The 19200-nt window shown below is 53.1% G+C and overlaps 1 protein-coding gene across 3 annotated transcripts in view; it reads right to left on the minus strand.

The window, feature by feature from the left end:
* Window positions 1–7870, minus strand: part of AKT2 (AKT serine/threonine kinase 2) — a 47783-nt gene extending 39913 nt beyond the window's left edge. Inside the window, exon 1 of one of the 3 annotated variants that reach the window (XM_070557774.1) lies at window positions 7631–7870. The gene's annotated coding sequence lies outside the window, so the exon portion shown is untranslated. Of the gene's footprint in view, window positions 1–1502; window positions 1687–3075; window positions 3165–7630 lie in introns of those variants that run through there. The other 2 variants (XM_070557783.1, XM_070557782.1) reach the window with 2 other exon arrangements.
* Window positions 7871–19200: the final 11330 nt, after the last annotated feature.

Raw genomic sequence — 19200 nt, forward strand, 5'->3', positions numbered from 1 at the left:
TCATTCCCCCCCACTCCCCAGCTCCAGCCACAGTGGCCTGCTCTGAGTGTCACCACCACATGGAGGTACCTCCCACCTGAGGGCCTGACCTGGATGTACCCACCAGGCCCATTCCTTGGGGCTTTCACGTCCCTGCCCGAACGCCTCGCCTCGGGTGCCCTCCCCAGGCCCCACTCCCGCCAAGTCCAGCTGCAGGCCGATCCCCTCCTCGGCCACACCGGCACTCACAGGGCACAGGCTACTTTCTCCCCCTCCTCCACTAGACCAGGTGCTGCTCCCTGGTGTCCAGAACGGCACGCGGCACACAGTAGGTCCTCCACAAATTATCTGGTGAGAGACTGGAAGACACAAATGCCCACAAAGAGCCAAGGGCTGGCTCCATAGGCCAGCGAGGAGTCAGGCCCCAGGCAGGGATCCCTGGGCATCGGGGTGGAGAGACGCGGCCGCACCCCATCTCCCCGGCAGGCATCGAATGGAGCTAATCCACTCTTCCAGGGCGACTGAAGCCGACACTGTGCCAGCCCCGGCCAGCAGACGAGAAAGTAACAGAGCAATCACAAGACCCCAGTAAGCGGGGCCGTGGCCCTGGTCAGAGGAAGAGCCGGCCTTACAAAGGCAGACTCCACCCCACGGAGGGCTGGGTTCAAATTTCATGCCTGTCACCTACTAACACTGATTTTCAGCAAATCCCATGACCTCCTTGGGCCTTCGTGTCCTCACTTGTGCAATGGCAGAGCGGCTGTGCCCAGCTCCCGGGCTGCGGTCAGGAGTGCCGAGCACAGGCACGCAGGGCCTCGGGGTGGGCCCGACACAGAGAGGCCGCTCTGGTGGTCATGGGCTTTCTGTGCCTCGGTTTCCCATCAACAAAATGGGGGTGATACCACCACCCACCTCACAGGCTGCTGTGTGTCCTAGCTCACACGCATGGAGTGCCCTCTGGCCGAGCAGGGGCTCAGCGATGGGCGTGATGGATACTCCCATCTGGAGCCCTCTGCAGGGGGACCTCAGCTAATGGGCCCTCCACTCCCTCCCAAGGCTCCAAATGCAAACCCACTCTGCCACCCAGCAAGCCCAGGCTGGCTGCACCCAGAGCCCCTGCTCTGCTCTCAGGTGCCCATCCTGACAATCTCCAGCAGCAGCAGCTCAGATCCATCGAGCACCTTCTCAGGAGGCCCAGGCCCAGCACTCGCTAAGACATTAGCTCCCTGAATCCTCTCAACGATCCCAAATGGCGGGGATGTTACCATTTTCAGCAGAGCAAAATGCATCTCAGAGTGATGAAATGAGGCCCCCAGGGTTACACAGCAACCAAGGCGAAGCCAGGAGCACAGTTCACACCCAGGTCTGCTGCCCCCAGCCCGGACCACTATGCAACCACCCCCAGACCCTGAAGGCCTTGAAACCAGGCTGGGAAGGGGAGCAAAGCAGAGGGAGCACCCCAGTCTATTCGGAAAGGGCCCACAAGGTGGCAAACCAAGAAAGGCTTGGATTTCTGGCCTCACCCTTAGAAACAACATCTGCAGACGAGCTTCCTGGGCAGGACGGCGGGGCTCGAGGAACTTCCTGCAGGGACCTCTGACATGTAGTCTCCCCTTGGCCAGCCCTGGCCTGCTGTGCCCTGCTCCACGCACCCAGCACAGCCGAGGCCTGCCATGGGTGCTGAGCTGGCGGTGGGTCCTGCCCCCTTGGGGGCCAGGCCGAGCTCGCACCCCGCTGCCCCTCCCACGCCCGCTCCCGCCCTCCCTCCCTGCTGGTCCTGCTCCCAGGGCTGTCTCCCTGAGCTGGGCCTCTCGCTGCTTGGCTGGCTGTCCAGAGGAGCCTGCCACGGAGCCACCCCACCGTACAGCCCAGGGGCCTGGTGGTGGAGAGCCTTTCACTGAGAGCTCTGGGAAGGCGGAGAGGCCCAGGGAGGGGTGGCCTTGCGTCCCCCAGAGGCTTAGAGATCCACTGCGCAAGACACTCCTTTCTATCCCCCCATCCCCGGGGATTTCTGGAAACGGCAGGTTTGCTCTGAGGGGGCTCCACTCCTTCTAGGAAGACACCCCAGAAGGAGCCTGGGGAAAACCATGGCCAAGCCCCTGCTCAGTGCACTACGAGGGAGGTGCCAGGCTCAGGTGCGGAATCAGAAGCCGCCCTCACCTGCGCTTACCAAGCACCTCCGCCTGCAGGGCGGACTGTGGAGTCACAATGCCCAAATTCACAGCCCATCCCCAACGCTTCCTAGTTGGGGGCTCCCCAGGCCTCAGATATCACCATTGTGATGTGGAAATCCAAGCCGATTCCTTCTGAGACCGAAGGGTCTTCACTCAGGTCCTCCGTGACCCCTTCACGGCACTCCAGTCCCTATCTACACATCACCTCCTCCAGGAGGGCCTCCCTGATCATCTCCGCTAAAATATAAAACTCTCCCCATGCTCTTTCCTCTACCCCCGTTCACTCTGCCTTTGTTACACCGATCACCATCACAGATGTGATGGCTGGGGGCCTGTCTCCACCAGACGGTAGACCCACAGGGCCTGGTCTTCCAAGTTCGAGAGCGGCCCCAAGAATGTTGCAGGACCTCCAGCCCAGGAGCGGAGAGAAGGGCACAGTCAGCAAGTCTGGCTTTTATCAGGTATGGCTGTTGTTCTGCGTTGTTATTTGATATTAGCCCAGCTGTTTGGGGTGGGGCCGGGTGGGCAGAAAATCTGCCCACTGAACCAACCACCCCCCCCCCCCAAGTCTGTCCCTAAAGGGAACAGCCCTGGGCCCTGGGGAATGCGGTGTGAAAACCACAGAGCAGGGAGGCGACCAGCGGGCCTGGCTGTTTCTAGGGCAGTGACTCTACTCAAGGGGGAAGTGGGAGGCATGTGAAACTCCCTGACCGGCTCTGGAACCTACCTCCACCCCAGGCAGCAGCCTGAGAACCTCGCTTAGGGCAAGAGGCACCTTCCACCACCCTATATCCCACCAAACGCCTACTCACGGCATCCCCCGTCCCCCGAGCTGCATCCCCCCAAGCTGCGTGACGAGCCCCCCACTGCCCGCATCTCGGCCCCCTCCCCTCCCCTCCTCTCCCCTCCCCTCCCTACTCACCCGGCCCCAGCGCACACGGCCTGCCCCTGCGCCTCACCCAGCTCTGTCCTCCCTGCCACTTCTGCACTGAGGTCCCCCCCACGCCTCAAGGCGAGCCCTTCTCCCGCTGCCCCACGTGACTGCCTCACCTCCGCAACCTGGGACCAGCTCAGAGGCCCTTGGAGGGCCTGGCTGAAGAAGGCCCGTCACACCTGATTTCAATTCGCCGCCTGGCGCCTCCCTGTAACCTGCCCCTTGTTTACAGACCCACTTTAGGGATGGTCCCTCAGCTCCATGGGGGTAGAGCCTTTGTTAAGGGCACCGCTGTACCCCAGCAACTGAGGCCATGCCAGGCATGCAGTAGGTGCTCAATAAATGGCGGTGGACAAAGGGAAACCATTCCCCAGCTCCACAACGCCTTCGGATCTAATCCACACGTCTCGCCCAGGCCCCCGAGGCCCTGCGCAGTCGACCGGCCTCCCACCAGCAATTCGGTTCCTCTCCCTGCTCTTGCCCACCTTTCCGCCCCCAGCCTTCAAAAGCGCTGATCCCCACCAAGGTCAAGGCCCCTCCCGCCACTCCGGGGGCCCTGCACTAGAGGAAGGGGGTTAGCAGAGCCTGACATCTGGAAAGGAGCTGGAACAGCGACCTTGGAGGGGCTCCGGGCAGCAGCCGCATGGGAGAGGGAGGCGGCCTGGGCGCTGCATCTGCCAGTTGTTATTTGGTTCTATGTCCCTCCCGTTCCGAGCCCCCCAGAACCTCTGTTTCCTTGTCTGGAAAATGGAGATGCTAATTTGGGCCCTGCCCTCCACCCAGTGTTATCCGACAAGGCTCTGTAACCTGGGAAGGGCCTTCAAAACCCTAGCAGAAATAATGAGGACATCAACTGCTGAGACAGCCTTAGGGACCCCCACCGACCCGCACTCTTCAACGGTGGGCACAAGAACCGTTCACCACTGGCTTACTGCTATGCCAGCAGCTATAAATGCTTTCTACAAACTAACCCCTGTAACTGTCTCTACAACTCATCAGGTGTGAATTATCCCATGATACCAATGAGGAAAAGGGCTCAGAAGGGTTGAAGAACCTGCTTAAGGTCACACAGCCAGCGAGTGGTGGGGCTGGATTTGAATCTGGGCTCTGAATCACTTCAGTGCAGAGCTACACTGACCACTACAGAGGTCAGAGGGCAGGACACCGGACTCCTGGATCCCGGTTCGGCCAAGGTCAGGGGCTGGATACCCTACACTCAAGAGGACCTAGATGGGGGCGAGGGAGGATGGATGCTCTCTGGACTGCCGACTGAGCGTCTTCAGTGCCAGGCACCGTTCTAGGAGCTTCTTGTGGATCAACTCATTTAATCATCACGACAGCCCCAGGTGGGTGCCATTCTGAGATCACTGGACAGAGGTGAACACTGTGGCCCAAGGTCACACAGCACCAGAACTGGCACGCGTGCCCGCTACACCATCCTTGTGCAGGGACCTCTAACTCGGGTCCCCTGGTAGCTGTGTCACCCCCTGCATGTGTCTCTTACTGTTCTCTCCTGGTTCCCGGTACACACGTTGCCCCACGTTCAAGGATACCCTGGTCCAACTCTGAGAAGGGGCGAGATTTCAACAACAAGCCCAGAACCGCTGGATCGGCTGCCGGTAGAGGTGTTTCCAGCAGCCCTGGGCTCAGGGGATGAGGGAAAGGAACTGCCGGAGGGCGCAGGTGGCAGGGCGCAGGGCAGGGTCTTTGAGGTGACAGAGACCCACTGCAGCTTGAGACCTGGTGAGCAAAGAATGTGCGACACCAGGGGCAAGCCAACCTGGGTTCAAACCCCAGCTTGGCCCCCTAGGGTCTGACACACCTAGGGCAAGGCCACGCCTCCTCTGAGCCCCAACCGGTGACTGCAAAATGGACGGAAACACCATATCCACATGGGGGCGACTAAACGACTGTTCCAGCTACTCGTCGACGACAGGGTGGCTCTGAGGCCAAGCCGGGTCAGGGGTTCACATGCCAGCTCTACCACTCCAGCTGGCAGATGGCAGGCAAATCATTTCACTTCACAGCAGGTGTCTCACTTTTCTCATCTGTAAAATGGGTATCACACTTCTCCCTACCTCTGTAAAACAGGCATAACCATGTCTACCCCATAGGTGTGTTTTGAGATTTAAATGAGGACAGGTGTGTACAAGGCCTGTCATGTGCCTGACATACAGTGCATGTTCAATAAATACTGGCTATTGGGGCTGGCCCCGTGGCCGAGTGGTTACGTTCGTGTGCTCCGCTGCAGGCGGCCCAGTGTTTCGTCGGTTCGAATCCTGGGTGCGGACATGGCACTGCTCGTCAGACCACGCTGAGGCAGCATCCCACATGCCACAACTAGAGGAACCCACAACGAAGAATACACAACTATGTACCGGGGGGCTTTGGGGAGAAAAAGAAAAAAATAAAATCTTTAAAAAAATAAAAAAAATAAAAAAATAAACACTGGCTATTCACTAGCTCTGGAAATGATCTGCCTTCTCTCTGCCTCAGTTTCCCCTTATAAAACGGACATCATGACAAGAGTACCTACGGCTCCAGGATGTGAGTACTCAGCAAGTTAACCCACGTGAACCATTCTGAATAGTGTGTGGCACAGCACACACTCAACACACGTCAGCCATTAATCTCATGATTATTGTTTTTATTGCTGCTGTTAACCCCAGCAGGCAAACCCTCTAAAAGCTGGCAGGAGGAGACCAGAGGAACAAACCCCTAGTAAAGAAAAATTCTACAGTCACCACCGCCTCGCAGAGACTCAGGGACCTCCCTCTTCAGGAACCACAACCCTCGGAAGGCAGTAAGCTTGGACACCGATGCTGCGGACCAGAAGCGACTATCTGCCCCCTTTGACCACATCACCAGCCACGTTAGCTGGGTCAATGAGGGACTGTGGCCAGCCCTCCGGAAACTCCAGACCCAGGACAAAGGTTACGGGGCAAGCCAAGGTCACACACTGGCCTGGGGAGCAGGGGCAGTGGCCTCATGTCTAGGACTGGCTGCTCCAAGCCCCGACCCAGAGACCACAACAAGAAACCAGATCCGTCAGGGATGTGACTGCCCGAGTCCTTCAGAGCAGCCTTCCTCCCCCGTTGGGCTGGGCCAGGGGCACCCCCGCCTCAGTCCCCTTGGCCTGAACAGCTGGGAAAACAGCGCTCGGCCTCACTGCTGCCTAATGGTGAGGCCAACTGTTATCGCCTGGTGGGAGCGTAAACATGATGGGCCGCTGGACTGCTAACCTGGGGGCCACAAACAGCCTCACGGCCAGGATGGAGGTGCCTGCCGTGGTCTGTTGGTGCCCGGCCCCTTCGCACCCACCTCCAACCGAGGTGAGGCCAGGACTGAATGCCTGATGCTTCTCTAAGAGGGGAAGAGTGGACAAAGTTGAAAGGAAGCCCACGGAAGGACCCAGTTGCTCCAGCACAGGAATCGCTGAGCCCATGAAGCCTCTAAATGAGAAAAGGGGGTCCTCAGAATCCCAAGGATCAAGAGGTCCCGGGCCACCTTGCCCTGGTGGAGAGGTGTCCCTCTAAACATTCCTCCCTCCCAAGTCTTAACAAGCAGGTCCAGGGGCACAGCTCCTCAAATCCAAGCTGGATACCCCCTTCCGCACTAATATGGAGCCGAAGAAAGCTCAGAAAACTTCAGACCGTGGCTTCCAAGACATCTACCCACCCACTCCCCACCCCCGCCCCCGGCCCTGGAAAGAAAGAATTGTCCACAGAGGCGTCCCACACACCTTCAAATAAGGTTTAAGACTGTGAAAGGAGTCTGGGGTAGACAGAACTCCCGGGGACCGGCCAGGTCCCCCCCAAAGTCATTAAAAAGTCCAATAAAGGGTGATCCTCCCCCTCCAGCCCAGTGTAAACCCTAAGCCCCACCCACCAAAACACAGGCGGCGGCAGCCCCTCCTCACTCGGCGTTACGGCCCTCCCAAAATACTCCCCTCAGCACCCACTTGGACCTGGGCCGTCCCGAGGACAGTACACACATCGCAGCCCGGCTCCTCTGCATTGATACGGCGCTGCTCCCCATCCTAAGGAGGGCTCCCCCAACCCCTCGGGGGTAAAACCCAGACAGCGCTCTCCCGGCCACACTTGGGACAGGCCCCCCCCAGATGCCCCCACTTTTCTAAACACACTCTAGGAAAGGCTCCCGCAGCCCCGGAGAGAGACGGCCCCCTACACTAGGTAAGGCGCGCCCCCTCCATGGCTCAGCTCCCGCACACCAGCCACGCTCTGCCCTCCCGCCCCACCGATTCAGCCCCCCACCCTTCAGTGGTTCAGTCCCCGCACTTTGGCAGCCCCCCCCCCCGCCCCGGCCTCAGTGGTACGGCCCGCCGCCCCCGCCCCCGCCCCCGCAGGGCTAGTCCTATCGCCCCCGCGCAGGCACCCCCACTCAGTCCCGGAAGGGGGGGCTCGAGGACCGCGGCCCCCGCCCGGCGGGCACGGGTGGTACGGCCCAGCGCGGCATCGCGGGGGGTCCGGACGCGACCATCGCGGGGGGGGGGGCGCTCGGAAACACGCGCTGGCGCACTCACCTGTCACCGGCGGCCGCCCAGCCTCTCCGGCGGGGCTCTCCTCCCGCCCATCGCCACGCTGCGCTTGGTCCCGCTCCCTGTGTTTCCTGGCGGCGGCAACGGCGGCAGCAGCGGCAACGCCTTCTCCGAGCCAGGCCCAACGGCTCGCGAGGCGCGGCCCCCCCGCCCCCTCCCCCCGGCCCCCGCTTACCGCCCCCTCCCACCCTCTGGCCGGAAATACCGCCTTCTCCCGCCACAAACAGGAACTGACGTAGGAGAGCGAGCTATGGACTCGGAGAGCGCTAGGGCGCAAGCGCAAGGATGGAGAGGAGGCGGACTCAGAGCAGGGCGCCTGCGTACATTAGGCGAACTTGGGCCTGTGTGGGTTCGGGCTATGTCTCGCGCAGGCGCGGGACGGAGAGAAGGGCTAGGAGGGCGCAGGCGCAGTGGGCCTCTGACGCCGGCTTTCCCTGGAGGCCGGCCGCGGTAGTTGTTTCCCGGCAGCCCGCGGTCCTCATTTACATACGCTTTGATCTCGCTTTCCTCGCTGCTCGCCTTTACTCCCGGTTCGGAGGCTCCGTAAGAGCCCAGGAGCGGGGCTTCGAGGGGTGGCCTTTCAGTATGTCCCTGCTGGTTGCGCTCGGGCTCTGGAACCACACAAACCCAGCTTTGCATTTTCTTGCTGGTGACTGTGGGCGGAAGGCTCCACTGTTTCCTGTGCCTCGGTATCCACATCTGCAAAATGGCAACAACTCTAGCTGCCTCACTGGGCAGTTGGACTACTTTATGTTCACGGGACAGTTTATATCGATCAGACACTCTATGACTCCAAGAAATGAATCCTACCTGCTCATCGTATATATTAATTAAGTATGGGGTATAGCTTTTTTATGGGGTAATTTGGGCTTAGAAAGGCCTTAAGATCACTCTGCAAGAAAAGAGCTTTGCACAGATCCTGGCCCATTTATTAGTGTACCAGACAGCTATTGGACATCTGGTGCCCGGTCCCTTCTCTGTCATAGGTTGGATGGGGCTTGCCACCTTCTGAATTTGGGGCCCAGGATGCCCCACAGCGTGTCAGGTATGCGTTGGTTAGTGCATACTTCTAGAAGTCTTGCCTGGGAGTTGCAGAATCCTGGGTCCACCTAAGTCTGAGAGTGTGTCAGGCAAGTCCTGCTCAGGGGTGGATCCTGGCTTTCTCAGAGGTAAACCTAATGTTGGAACTGGCCCTTAGCTAAGGGGTTTCCAGCTTGGAACTCGCTGCTGTGTATTCCTAATTCATGGTCTTCCCCCATCCCAGTGTTGGTAACTCTGACCCATGCCTCCCCCACCACAGCCCTGACCATTTTAGTCCCTTCCTGTCCGGTGACATGTCAGTCTCCTCCGCTGCACAGGGAGCCCCACAAGGCAAGAGATCAGGACTGTCATCACTGTGTACCCAAGACTGGCCAGCAAAAGTCCTGGCACAGAGTGGGCTCTTGGGGAATGTTTATTTCAAGAATTATCCCTTGTGCTCTAATCTAGATTCAAGGTCACTGCGGCCCACCCTCTCTGTTCCTCTCCATGCTGAACAGCTCAGCCCATCCCCCTCCCTCTAAATCTTCCCGGGCTGTCTCAGTCCCTGCCCCTCCTAGGGCACACAATGGATTATCTCACCGAAACCTCCCATTTGCTTGTGTATAAACTCCTTGGGGCACTAGTGGTGAAGGGAATGGCTTTCAAAGGACTTTAAGACCTACTACACACATATACAGACTCACAGTATAATGAAACCAAGTGTCACCAAACAATATTTACCCTTATGTATGATGCACTCTGATTTTTTTTTTCCTGAGCTGTTAGAGACCCTGCTAAACAGATTTTCTGACCCGCTAATGGGTCATGCCTTGCAGGTTGAAAAACACGAGTCTGGGGGTGAACAGCGCTCACCGGCTTCGGAAATGGACAGAGCTATTTCCAGTCATGCCTTCCCTGCGTCCTTGTCAAAATCCCTTCACTTCTCTGCACCTGCCTTTCCTCATTACAAAATATCAATAGGATTTATTTAGCAACGTTACTGGCCAGGTTCTGTTCTTAAGACATCGCCAGCGGTATCCTGTTGCTGTCAACACAATCTTAGAGGTCAGGTTCGACAGTAAGGGGCTTGCTCAAGGTCCCAGGATAAGTTGCGGTGGAGGCACGATTTGAAGCCAGCCAGTCTGATACAAGAGCCTGTCCTTTGAACTCACATCATGCTGGAAAATGGAAAGTATTGGCCCTACTTCTGTCCCCTGTGTTGCTTTGGCAAACCACTTAATTATCATTTGGGGGCCTCAGTCTCTAAATTTCCACATGAAGGGTGATTGAGGAGAAAATTCCCTAAAACCCAAAATTGTTCTCTCCCCTCTAATCTGTTCTGTGAACTCCCCGCCCATGACTATAAATGTGGGCTGTGCGTGAATTTTTCTGGGGAGAAGGGCCAGTGGCTTCTCAGCTGAAGTCGGCTCGAAGTCCTCTTGATTCACAACAAAGCATGATTTAAGAATCCTGCCTTGGGGCCTGCCCCATGGCCCAGCGGCTAATTTTGCACGTTCTGCTTCGGAGGCGCAGGGTTCACCGGTTCCGATCCCGGATGCAGACACTGCACTGCTTGGCAAGCCATGCTGTGGTAGGCGTCCCACATATAAAGTAGAGGAGGAGGGGCATGGATATTAGCTCAGGGCCAGTCTTCCTCAGCAAAAAGAGGAGGATTGGCAGCAGATGTTAGCTCAGGGCTAATCTTCCTCAAAAAAAAGAGAAAGAATCCTGCCCTAAGGAATGGAGAGGGCATCTCCTCGAAGCCCCCTCTGTCCCCAGGGAGCAGAAATCAGCCCCTGAGTCCATGTCAACTCTTCTCACAGAGATGGGGCTCCCAGTGGTGACTGGACAAGCTGCGTGGACCAGCTCTTAGCATCCCCAGCTGGGAAGGTTTCCACTCATCCCCACGAGGGCTGGGGTCTATCCGTGGCAGTGGTGGAGGTGGCCATGGGTGGTCCCTCCCTGCCACATGGGCAGTCAGGAGGTGAAAGCAGGTGGAATCCAAATTCCCCCTTTCGTCATCTGTAGCAGAGCATTTTCGAGGGAGAAAGTCCATAGCATTGATCAGATTCTCAAAGGAGGCTGGAACAGTTAAAGAAAACAGTTTTTATTTAAAAGAGTTTCCCACGGTATACAGAAATGTTGAAATAATATCTTTGATTCTGCAGCCAGAAGTTACCAAGCCTCCCCACCCTAGATGCTACTGTGTTGGGAAGATCCTTTTGGAGTAATTTTAAGTGTTTGGCAAAGGTACAGATAAGCCTCAGGCATTCTGTAAATGTTGGTTCCAATTTCCTTTTTATAAAGTATGTTTCTGTTTCAAAAATTGCAATGGAAGACGCCATGCACCATGTGCATTGTAAGACATCAGAGATTCCCAAAACGTTTGCATGGTCATGCTAGGCTATTGCACGTTTGTGCAGACCTTGAGATAAAGCTTTTTTCACTCGGTAAGACTGAACACCTTATCGATCTGCTCCAAACACATGGAGGGCTTCCCATCCCCTAAGCCCCTGCCTGTCTTTCTAACTTCATCTCAAGCTGCTCTTGCCCTTGACCACCATGTTCTAGACACATTAACCTCTTTCTGCCCCTTCAAAAAGACAAGCTTGTTCCTACCTCAGGGCCTTTGCACTTGCTGTTCCTTTTGCCTGAACTATTCACTACTCTGATCCTGATCTTTGCCTGACTGGCCCCTTCTTTGTCTTCCAGAACTCAGTTCAAATCTCACCTGTTTAGAGAGGCCTTCCCTGGCCACCCCAAATCCAAGAGATCCATGCTCTCACTATCTCTGTAGCATCCTTGAATTCCCTACTTAGCGCTTGACACTAATGGCTATTTTTGTTGTTTATTTTGTAACTGTCTTCCCCCAAACCAGAATATAAACTTTCCTGGAGGGTAAAGACCTTGCCTAGCTGGGGCTTGGGGATCAATAAACATTTGCTGACTGAATGTGGTTTTGATTCGGAAGGTGAAAGCTCTGTACGGGCTGACTTTAACTCCAGGTCGGAACTTGTCTACTCACAAATAAGTTGAACAAATAATAATAATCTTAACCCTTACCGAAGAATTCCCAAGTATCGGACATACTGCCAAGGACTATCTCCACAACCTTGTTAAATGTGCCTGCGGGTACACGTCTCTGTAAGGCCTGCTTTGCAGATGTAAACACAGGCCCAGAGAGGGGGCGCCTCTGGCCAAATATCACACAGCCAGAAGGTGTGGCACGCAGGTCCCCTCCCAAAGATGTCCCAGGCCAGGCGCACACTTGCACCAGCAGCCCCGGACACCACCTCCGTGGGTCCACATTGGAGATCCAGCAACGTCTCATTTGATGCTAAGTTAAAGCATGTGGGTTTGAAACAGCGAAATCCTTAAAACGTGGTTTCCCCCATTACTAAGAAAGATTGGGAGAATATGAATATCACCTAATTTTTTTTTTCGGTCAAGAAGGGAATCATTTCACAACGGCCGACAGTGATTTATAAACGCCACTGGCGCTGTGGCCACAAGATGGCGCCACCCGAGCTGCCATCCCTGCTGGGACGCTGACTTGCAGGCGTCCAGCCTTCTGGAGCCGGTGGGGGACCTTGGCGGTGTTATCTAAACATTCACTGCTTAGCAGGAGGCTCTGACACGACACCCAAAGGCCACGCGGGAGCCGGAGCTGGATTCTGAGCCCGAGGAAAAATGGCAATAAGGAACATTATTGGGGAAACTGATGGAATCGGAATATGGAAGGGGGTTTAGATAGGAGTACTGATTCCATGTGCAATTCTCTGATTTTTATAGTTGTACTAATGCTATGAAAGAGAATGTTCCCAGGAAATACACACGGAAGGACTCCTAGGTAAAGGGGCATGATGCTCTCCACCTTCACCCCCAGATGGTTCACAACCACACGTGTGTGTGTCTGGATGTGAACATGCTCTTGGAGAGGGAGGGAGAAGAGGGGACGGTAAGAGAAATGGAGCAGCAACTGGCAAGTCCGGGCAAAGTCCACAGGAATCCATGGAACCATTCTGCTACTCTTCTAAAAGTTGACAATTACACTCAAAGTTACCCAAAAAGCTCTTTTCTGTAGCCAACGAAAATGTCATTAGAGGGTTCTTTAAGTGGTGGTGCTAAGGCTGCTCCTAAAAACCTTCCCTGAAAATCATCGATTTCAGAGATAAAAGTAGATGACAACACTGTGCCAGGGGCTGTTGGAAGCCCTTTTCACGAATCGACTCATTTAATTCCCACAACCAGCCTTTGAGGTAGGTGCTACTGTCACTCCCATCTTAGTGAAGAGGAAACTGAAGCACAGAGAGGTTGAGTAACTTGCCCAAGAACACACAGCCACAGAGCTCCAGCTCTGAATCACAGTGGACCATCAGGAGGGCCAAATGATTGCCAAGATAGGTGATACTGGCATTTAGGAGCAAGCACTGTCCCAAATATGAGGGGGCGAAAAGGCAGCTTTAGGGGAAAACTTTGGAACCATGAAAGTAGGTTTACCTTTTCTGATCCCCTGCCTCAACTTGATACTCAAGTCTACGCAAAAGCCAGTCTTGAATTAGGCAAAGTTTAACCAAAATAAAATAGGGAAATAAAGTGGCTGCTAATTCTGATGTGACCGACCTGCTAGCCATTAACACTGGAGGAAAAACCAGAATGTTCCTCAGACAAATCTGATTATATATTCTCAATATTTACTCTTAAATACACAAATGGCATAAATTCAAACTTGTAAAACATAGGTGCATTCCCTTCGCACCTGCAGTTTCACTCCCAGGTATTCACCCTGCGGGTCTGTTCACACACGAGCAAACGGGTACACACAGAGGCACAGTTCGTGATGGACAAAGACTGGGGAACCACCCGGTGTCCACAGCGAGGACTCGTTCAATGCATCAAGGTACAGCCACACAAGGGAACACTAGGCAGTTACTTTAAAAGGAAGCTCTTTTCAATAGGAGCTTTAAACGATGTTTAACATCATTGGCCATCAGGGAAACACAAATCAAAACTACAATAATCAGATATCATTTCACACCCACTAGGATGGCAATAATCAAAAAGACAGATAAAAGGGGCCAGCCTGTGGCCTAGTAGTTAAGTTCAGCACCGTCTGCTTTCGCGCCCTGGGTTCAGTTCCAGGCACAGAGCTACACTGCTCATCAGTGGCCATGCTGTGGCAGTGACCCACGTACAAAATAGAGGAGGATTGGCAACAGATGTTAGCTCAGGGCAAATCTTCCTCAGCAAAAAAAAAAAAAAAAAAAGACGCATAATAATGTGTTGGCAAGGTTGTGGAGAAATTGGGGCCCTCATACACTACTGTTGGGAATGTGAAATGGTGCAGCCACTTTGGAAAACAGACCAGCAGTTCCTCAAAAGATTAAAGGTAGAATTAATATATGACCCAACAATTCAACTCCTAGGTACATACCCAAGAGAACCGAAAACATAGGTCCACACGAAAACTTGTACACAAGTATTCACAGCAGCGTTATGCATAAGAGCCAAAAAGCGGAAACACCCCGTGTCCATCAGCCAAAGAAACAAAATGTGGTATCCCCATGCAATGCAATACTATTCACCAACAGGAAGGAATGCAGTACTGACACCGGCTGCAAGGATGAGCCTTGAAAACATGATGCCAAGTGAAGGAAGCCAGATGCAGAAGGCCATGTACTGTATGATTCCGTTTAGAGGAAGTGTCCCGAGGAGGCACATCCACGGAGACAGGAAGTGGACGAGTGGTTGCCAAGGGCTTGGAGGGGAGGACAGAGTAGGGAAGGACTTGGGGAATGATGGTTAAGAGGTGCGGGGTTTCTGTTTGAGGTAATGAAATGTGCTGAAAGTGTGGGGATGGACACACAACTCTGTGAAAAACAAAAGCCATTGAAATGTGCACTTTAAATGGGTGAATGGGGGGCCGGCCCGGTGGCGCAGCGGTTAATTTCACACATTTCACTTCGGTGGCCCGGGGTTCGCAGGTTTGGATCCTGGGTGTGGACCTACACACCGCTTGTCGGGCCATGCTGTGGCGAGGGTCCCACATATAAAGTGGAAGAAGATGGGCACGGATGTTAGCACAGGGCCAGTCTTCCTCAGCAAAAAGAGGAGGATTGGCAGCAGATGTTAGCTCAGGGCTAATCTTCCTCAAAAAAATAAATAAATAAAACAAATGGGTGAATTGTTTGGTATGTGAATTATATGAAAGTTTTATTTTTTTTTAATAAAAAAAAGCTCTTTATGTACTGATATGATCTCCAGGATATATTAAGTGAAAAAAGCAAAGTGCAAAATAATCATATATGCTACCTTCTCAGTGGGAAAATACAGTTATGTTTGTAAATCAAATGTTTCCAAGTGGAAAAATCTAATTATTTGTAAAGGAAATATTTTTGGGAGGACACATAAAACCCCAGTAACACCAACTGCTTCTGGAGAGGGGAACCAAAAAAGCATAAAGAATAACACAGTGAACACCTGTGTGCCCACCACCCAGCCTTGAAAACCGATACTGGGCCCAGCCCGGTGGTGCAGCAGTTGAGTGCGCACGTTCTGCTTTGGTGGCCCGGGGTTCACCAGTTTGGATCCTAGGTGCAGACATGGCACCACTTGGCATGCCATGCTGTGGCAGGTCTCCCACATATAAAGTAGAGGAACATGGGCATGGATGTTAGCTCAGGGCCAGTCTTCCTCAGCAAAAAGAGGAGGATTGGCAGTAGTTGGCTCAGGGCTAATCTTCCTCAAAAGAAAAAAAAAACCATTACCACACTGTGGAACCCCCATGTGCCCCTCTGTAGTCACATCCCACTCCTGGAGGGAACACTATCCTACATTTGGAGTTTATCATTCCCGTGCATTTTATATATTTACTACACTTTAAGTATCTATAACCAATAAGCATTACTTTGCATATTTTAAACCATACATATCTTGCATTTTGCTTTTTCCAATGTTTTGCTTTATTCATATTGATACGTGCAAATGTAGTTCTTGTTCACTGATGTATAACATTCCACACCCAATACATAATATTATACATCCAATATGGATATATAATTTTTCAAGATGGCCACAGGACAACCTTTCGTCCCACATGCTCTTCTTACAATGAGACCCTGACATTCCTGTCTTGGAGAGGTGGGGTCTGTGGTCTCACCCCTTGAATCTGGGTGGGCCAGAGACTGACAGATGGGAGGCAACGTGACTTCCAATGCCACGTCAGAAAAGGCAGTGCTGTTTTCCCTGGCTTTCTTGAGAAGCCCGCTCTTGGGAGTGAGCTGCCATGTTGTAAGGAGGCCTCGCCACATGGAGAAGCCCTGTGAAGGCACTCTGGCGGACAGCCCACGCTGAGATCTTGGCTAAGCGCCAGTACTGGTTAACCACCGATGACTGAGGACGCTTTCAAGAGGATTCCAGCCCCCGCCACATCTTACTGCAACCCCATGAGAGCCCCAAGTGATAACAGCCTAGTTGAGCTCAGCCAACCCCCAGAACCATAAGTGATAATGATTATTGATCTAAGTCGCTAAGTTTTGAGGTGATTCATTATGCACTAATTGGAACAAGTATGCCACAATCTGCCCATTCTCCAGCTGATGGATGTTTGGGTTGTTTCCAATTTTATGCTATCACAGTGAACATTTTTTTTTCTTGGTGAGCTAAAATCGGTTGCCAATCTTTCTCTTTTTTGCTTGAGGAAGACTGTCCCTGAGCTAACATCTGTGCCAGTCCTCCTCTATTTTGTATGTGGGACGCTGCCACAGCATGGCTTGATGAGCACTGCATAGGTCCGCTCCCGGGATCCGAACCTGTGAACCGCGTGCCACTGAAACGGAGCACACAAACTTGACCACTATGCCAGTGGGCCAGCCCCCACAGTGATCCTATGAACATTCTTTTTTTTTTTTAAAAGATTGGCATCTGGGCTAACATCTCTTACCAATCTGCTTTTTTTTTCTTCTTCTTCTTCTTCTCCCCAAAGCCCCCCAGTACACAGTTGTAATATCATAGTTGTAGGTCCTTCTAGCTGTGCTGTGTGGGACGCCGCCTCAGCATGGCCTGATGAGCAGTGCTAGGTCCACACCCAGGATCCAAACCGGCAAAACCCTGGGCCACTGAAGCCAAGCACATGAACCTAACCACTTGGCCACGGGGCCGGCTTCTGGACATTCTTATATGCGTCTCTATGTGTGTGTGTCTAAGTTTCTCCGGAAGGTAATCGCTGGGTTGGAGACTGCATCATCTTCAAGTATCCTACAACCCACCAAACTGCTTTCCAGAATGGTTGGTACCAACTTAGATTCCAACAGCAGTGCACATACTCCCAGAACTCCAAATCTTCCCCAACACTTGAGACTAAATACTTTGCCACTCCACTGGGCACAAAACAGTCTTATTCTATGTATCCTTTTTTTGGGGGGGTGGCGGGGAGATTAGCCCTGAGCTAACATCTGCTGCCAATCCTCCTCTTTTTGCTGAGGAAGATTGGCCCTGAGCTAACATCTGTGTCCATCTTCCTCCACTTTATATGTGGGACGCCTACCACAGCATGGCTTGATAAGTGGTGCCATGTCTGCACCCGGGATGCAAACCAGTGAACCCCGGGCCACTGAAGCAGAGCGCATGAACTTAGCTGCTGTGCCACCAGGCTGACCCCTCTATACATCCTTTTGTACCCTTGAATTTTGTACTGTTTGCATGAATTAATTCAAAATAAACATTTAAATGTAGGCTAATAAAGTATTGCTTTTCTGTTTTAAACACACTTTATATATTGGGGCTCCATATTACAATCGCATTTTTTAAAAAGGAGGTGTTGCCCCAGTAGCAACAAGCATATCTCGTGCCTAGATCTGGTTTCTTTTCTTCTCTTCTCTTTTGGTGAAGAAGATTGGCCCTAAGCTAACATCTACTGCCAATCTCCCTCTTTTTGCTTGAGGAAGATTAGCCCTGAGCCAACCTCTATGCCAATCTTCCTCTATTTTTGTATGTGGGACACCACCATAGCATGGCTTGACAAGTGGTGTATAGGTCCGTGCCCAGAATCCGAACCTCTGACCCCCAGGCCGCCAAAGCAGAGCGCGTGAGCTTAACCACTACATCACCAGGCCAGCCCCTAGCTCTGGTCTCTAACGCCATTCTACAGTAAAAGGAACCAGGGTCGGGGGGAATGGTGGACTCTGAGACCAGGGCAGGCTGGGCACGAGATGCACCTGGAGGATCCGTTTCGCCGCAAAGTGAGGGAATGTCAAAAAACAAACAAACAAAACCACCACACAGCGATGGGAGCCTGTCAAAGGACACAGGAGCCAACTGAAAGAGCTCCCAATGGCCACAGTGGAACAAGGCGAATGACAAAATGAAGCAGTATTGATTATAACCCAAAGCATAAAATAAATAGCCTTCAGTCTGCCCTGATAAAAATAAATGATGGAATAAGTTAATAAATAGAAAAGACACATCTCCCTCCCAAAAGAATTCCAGCTAATTCTGTCAGTTCTTTGCCCTCAAGGAGACGGAGCGCAAGCCCATCATCCTCAGGTGCGGGCTGTGCAGTGACTTCCGTTCAGAGTCCAGTACGGAAGGGAGACAGAAGAGTCACTTTACCGTGGAGAAACCCAGCGAATAGTACGGGATCAAGCCGGGTGATGGAGGCTGACAGACACGGTGACACATTAGGTGACGGCATGTCCCCTAGAGAGGACGTGATCCAATCTGAGCTCTTCCTCTGAGACACCCTAGTCCCGTTGTGAGAACATCAGACAAACCCCAGCCGAGCGACATCCTGTGATGTCCCCGACTAATATTCTTCCAAACTGTCATGGTCATCAAAAAGGAGTCTGAGAGACTGCCCCAGCCAAGAGGAGCCCAAGGAGATACGATGACATTTGTCAACATTAATGTTTGACAACATAAATGCAATATGGTAAGCTGGGACAGAAAAAGATATTAAAACTAAGGAAATCTGAGGAACTGTGGACTTTAGTTAATACGGAAGTATCAATGTTGGTTCATTAATTGTAACAAATGTATCGTACTAATGTAAGGCGTTCATAATAGGGGAAACTGGATATTGGAACTCTGTACTGACTGTATGTCTCAATTTTTCTGTACATCTAAAACTTCTAGAAAATAAAGTCTGTTACTGGAAAAAAAAAAAAAAAGAGGAAGTGTTGCCTTCTTGAAGTGTGCGAAGGCCTGGTTTGAAGTTTATGAAGCAGGTAAAGTTAAGGCAGTGAACGCCAGGCCCTCAAAGGTGGGTCTATGGGAGCAGCGCTCACCAAACTAAGTCAGCCCAGAGCCCCAGAGGAGGGCAAGGAGGGCCACCGTCGCTGCGGCCCCACTCCTGGCAGCAGGCTCAGACACTGGAGGAAGGGGCGCTGGTGCTGGCCTGGACCCTGGCGGCCTGCCGCGGCAGCTGCAAGTTCCCCTCTTCCCTCTGCACCCACTGGTGTGAGCCAGCAGAGGCGGTGACTTCGTCCCCAGAACCACGCAGCTGGGCCGGCTCCGCTCCGGCTCTGAGATTTCCCGGG

This window comes from Equus przewalskii, chromosome 9 (genome assembly GCF_037783145.1).
Source record: "Equus przewalskii isolate Varuska chromosome 9, EquPr2, whole genome shotgun sequence".
In the NCBI taxonomy this organism is placed as follows: Eukaryota; Metazoa; Chordata; class Mammalia; order Perissodactyla; family Equidae; genus Equus; species Equus przewalskii.